The 5,000-nt window shown below is 43.2% G+C and overlaps 1 protein-coding gene across 1 annotated transcript in view; it reads right to left on the bottom strand.

Annotated features, from left to right (window-relative positions):
* The window catches only part of LOC143297147 (protein Wnt-4-like), a 108,219-nt gene that overhangs the window by 84,601 nt on the left and 18,618 nt on the right, over window positions 1-5,000 (bottom strand). The window lies entirely within an intron of this gene.

Genomic DNA, 5,000 nt, shown 5'->3' with positions numbered 1-5,000 from the left:
TACGTACGTACGTACGTGAGCACAGAAAAGAAAACCTAGTAATCTTTTCAATCCAGGTGTTCCAATTCGCTTATCTTTTTATACACACAACAACAACAACAACAACAACAGCAACAGCAGCAACAATAAAGACAGATAAGAAGCAGCACGGAAATGTAGGTCTACGAGATGTTCAACGCCAATTCACCTTTGCGGCAGCGCTATTCAAATTCTGTGCTAACAGAGTGCATGGCTTTTAACAATGAAAAGAAAACCATTCACACAATGAACACTTCGATTCCAACAAATAAGAAAAACACCTGTGCCATTCGCACCTCCCGACATAAGACCATCTGTCTTTTTTTTACATACGCACCGACGTGTTGAAAAGAAAGCATTAAGAAAATGAAAAGTGATTCTGGACGCCTTCCCTTACATCATGCACCCAGCGACTCCGTTGTTGGAAAATAAAAACGTCCTGCATTTCGTTATAAAAAAAATGCATATATTATTCTATATCAGGATAAAAAAAAATATCCCAAAAAACAAAACAAAAAACAAGTGCTCGAATCAAGTAGCTCTCTCACCAACTTTCCACTACTGTTTGTGGTGTGGAATGACAGCAATTTCATACCAACTTGAGCAGTCAATGGGTCAGTCTTAGTTCATACGAACATTGTAATAATACAACTTTTGATTATCTGGCATGAGTGAGCAAAGTTCGAACGACAAAGAACCGAAACTGAAATCAGGTAACCAGTGCAGCCCTTGCCTTATCTACATTCATCAGACACACGGACGTACTCTCCGTCTTTTTGTCTCTGTCTCTTTGCCCGTCCGTCAAAGGGGCAGCAGATTAACGAGGGAAAAAAAAGGAGTAGTCACATTGACACCCAAATATAAATCTGTCTGGTGCATTCAGCCAAGATTTAAATCTATGTCTGTTATCAGTAAAATGCAATGAATCACTCAGATAGGTAAAACAAAATCTTCAACGTTTTCCGACCAGGTGACTGAAAAATTCTTGGTTATTTGAAAGATCTACTGCCCCAGCCCATAGAAGGCTGATGTGTGTACGAAATGGAGGGGGAGGGGTGGTGGGAGGGGGGGGGGCGAGGCCCTGCTGTTCAGACCGTCTGTCCTGGTCTAAGTTTCCTTCTTTTTTTTCTGGTCTTAATTTCCTTTATTTCAATGATTTTTTTTTTTCGATTTTTTTCTTTTTTCGTCTTGGTCTGATTGCCACATACTTTCTGTATTTTGCTTCGATACCTTGGTCTAAACTTCCTTTCTAAAGTACGTGTCCTAATTCATCGAATGATCGGACAAATCTCTAACCCAAACCCATCAGAAGACTAGAAAATTCTCCAGTCCTACCTTCCTGAATTTGATCACAAACCTTTCTGAGATGGAATACACTCTCGGATATCGCATACAACACTAATTCGGTTAATTAAAGTAAAACAAAACTCACGACTGAATTAAGTATATAAATCGTGTTCTGATGAACGAGGAGTCTATGCGATGGTACCGTTCCACTGGTTTAGACTGCTCACTGGAAGCAGCTGGGGAAGGAATAAAAAAAAAAATTAAACACATGCGGAAATTGACAACGTAATTTTCTCCTGCAGTTTGACAACGCAATTTTCTCCTCCAGCGCTGTGTGACAACGCATACTTCTCCTAGCACGTTGACGCGGCAATTTTCTTCATTTTTGACAACGCAATTTTCAGTCTCCAACAGTCTGACAAAGCAATTTTCTCCAACGGTTTGACAAGGCAATTGTCTCCAGCAGTTTCGGAATTCAGAAACAAGGTGATATGTTCACGTGAGTGAGGGGGATACCACAGAGGTGACGGAGGAAGCCGACTGCCCCGGGGAAGAACCTCCGACGGGATCGGCCGGAGTGAACGAACGACTGTAGACCGCTTGCTTTCACCGAGTCCGCAATCTTCCGCCAACGTCTTATCAGGCAAGGCTGGTGTCTGTGTTTTAAGCCCGCCACTAAGAACAGCACTTACAGGGAGGTCATTTATTGCCAAAGTGTCCATTAAAGATAATTTCTGGTGACAGAGAGTGCGTACTAAGGGATATAACTCTAAGCCACCCTGGAAGCCAACGCTGCAGTTCCCGTTCCTATTTATCACTGGATGTAAAGAAGAAATGCCGGTTACATGAGTGAGATCTGACAGTACTCTCTCTCTCTCTCTCTCTCTCCCCTATTTCGCTGTGTGTGTGTGTGTGTGTGTGTGTGTGTGTGTGTGTGTGTCTATCTGACGGTCTGTCTGTCTGTGTCTGTGTGATTTTGTGTGTGTGCGCGCGCGCGCGAGCGTTTGTGTGATAGTATTCTGGCTCATGTTTTCTCTCCCATCACTCCATTCCTCACCCTCTCTCTCTCTCTCTTCCTCTTCCTTCTCTATCCTTTTCCTCTTCCTTCTCCCCTATACCAATCTCATCTCTATCATTTCAGCTCAGAATCACATCTGTTCTTTTCGTCCTCACGCCTCAGCCCTGGCTTGTTTGCTGGAGGTCGGCGGGAAACAATAAACGTTGCTGCGCTTTTCTCCTGATGGGCCGCTAGCAGCTACTACCGAGAATGGGGCGGTTTTCGCGGGTTCCAGGATCGCTGCCGTCTACAGAGAGAGACAGACAGAGAGAGAGAGAGAGAGAGAGAGTGTGTACGTGTGTGTGTGTGTGTGTGTGTATGTGTGTGTGAAATAGAGAGAGAGAGATGAAGAGAATGTTTTAACAAGGTACAGAGATAAAAGAGAGACAGAAACAAAAAGAGAGAGAAAAAGAGAGACAGATACAGAGAAACAGCGAGAAAGATAGAAGAGGTTTTAACCAGATAATTCATACCATCGTCTGTATAAATCAGGAATGATAGGGAGTGTTTTTACCGACAAAAAGATTGTCGTAGTTTGCCGAAGGAGAGAACAAGTGAAAAATTAATTTTAGTACATAGATTGTTGAATTTTATTGAAAGAAGAGAATAGGACTGATTTTTAACTCATACAAAAAATGTTGCTTTCTGGAAATATTCTAAAAGGAGAAGGGTTTGGGTGGTTGTTGTTTTTTCACAAACAGGATGTAGTAAGAGACAAATGTGAGAACTGTTATCCCAATGGTTTCCAGAAACAGGAATTGAAAAGAAAGAAAAACAGAGAATTTGTTTTCCAACGAAATAGCTTTATGTTATGAACAGAGAGAGAAATACAGACGGACGAGGATTTCACGTGTACAGAGTTGCTGCAGTCTGTTGACAGAAAGTGAGTGAAGGGTGGGGGGGCATAGGTGAGGGTGGGGGCCACGTTTGTTGTATTTTTCCCATCACCGTTTTTTGTTGTTGGTGGGTTTTTGTGTGTGTGTGTTGTTGTTTTTTTTCTTGTTTTTTGTTGTTGTTGTTGTTGTTGTTGTTGTTGTTTTTGTCTGTCTTGGAATGTTTTCCGTTTGCATTGAGACAATGATATGGGAGTTGCTTCACACGGAAACACGGTGTGTGGCCATATATATATCCTGCAGACTGAAACTGCATCTTCTGTCGCATTAAAGATATCAATCACCTATTCTGGTGCATTAAAAAAAAGATTGACCTCCTAAACAGTGACTGTTGCCATCTATACAGACATAGGGAAAGGTGGTGGTCACTAAGAAAATGAACGCAGTCTGCAGATACCGAACAATGTTGAATGTTCTAATTCCATACAATGCTGCTGTCATACGGAGAGAGAGGCGACAGGCAGAGGTGGGTGGGAGAGAGAAACACAGAGAGACAGAGAGAGATATAGACAGTGGAAAGGGTTGGAAGAAAGGCCAAGGGGACAGACAGACAGGCAGAGAGCAACAGACAGACAGGGGGACTGGAAAATTTAATCGGAGTCATAAACCATCATCTGCATACAGGAGAAAAGATTGTTACTGTCTGCAGCGAAAGAAAGACGAGGATTGGCTTTTACCGATACAGTGATTGTTGTCATTTGTAGACAGAAAACGACGGAGAGAAGAGAGAGGGGCTGGGTTTTAACTACAGTTCCCATCATTCTGCGACCACGGTGTTTTTCGTGTTATTTGCCTGCTCTGCATTTTACACTTTATAATGCTTGTGGGCTTGTTTGGTTGGGGTTTTTTTTTGTTTTGTTTGCTTTTTTTCGTGCGCTTTGCTTTGTCTCTCTGTGTGTCTTCTTCATGTCCTTGCCTCTGTCTGTCTGTATATCTGTCTGTCTGTCCGTCCGTCCGTCCGTCCGTCCGTCTGTCTGTTTGTCTGTCCTTTTATGTGGTCTGTCTTCTCAATGTCTCTATCTGTCAGTCTGTCACTTTCTAACTTCTTTTCTAGCCCGGTACATTTTCAGTTGTTTCACTCTTTTTCTTCCTTATGCTTCCCTCCTTCCACCTCTGCCATTGGCTCCTCTCTCTCTCACTCACTCTCTCTGTATGTGCATATATATGTATTATATGTGTGTGTGTGTGTGTGTGTGTGTGTGTGTGTGTGTGTGTGTGTGTGTGTGTGTGTTCCTCCTTATATTGATTTTTTTTCAGCTTCCTCCGCCAAGATTCCTCTCCCTCCCCATTAACACCCTCCCTGCTTCCCCATCTGCTTCACTCTCTCTTTCCTTCCATCTCTCTCTCTCTCTCTCTCTCTCTCTCTCTCTCTCTCTCTCTCTCTCCCAAGAGGCCAAAGTATCCAGTTGTGCTGCTGATCCAGATGGAATCAGCTGGAGGAATCTTTCCGTCCAAAGCTTCCTTACACAAGAAGCTGTATTTGTTTATATGGATTTATTATTCCGACTCAGAAAGTTGTTTGAGTGTGAGGCAGGAGGGGAGGGAGACAGAGGTGGGCGGGCAGACAGACAGAGAAAGATGGAAAGGGAGGGGCTAGAAAGAGAAAGAGATTCAGAAGGAGAGATCGAGAGACCTTGACTGATGGATACTACATCAAAGGGACAGAGGCGGGGAGACAGGAGAAACACAAATGAAGAGGGCTAGGGAGAGGAAGGAAGTGAATGAGAGAAGGAACACACACACAC

The sequence above is a fragment of the Babylonia areolata genome, chromosome 22 (genome assembly GCF_041734735.1).
Source record: "Babylonia areolata isolate BAREFJ2019XMU chromosome 22, ASM4173473v1, whole genome shotgun sequence".
NCBI lineage: Eukaryota > Metazoa > Mollusca > Gastropoda > Neogastropoda > Buccinidae > Babylonia > Babylonia areolata.
Note: the sequence above shows the minus strand (reverse complement) of the source record. Positions and strands in the feature narration are given on the sequence as shown.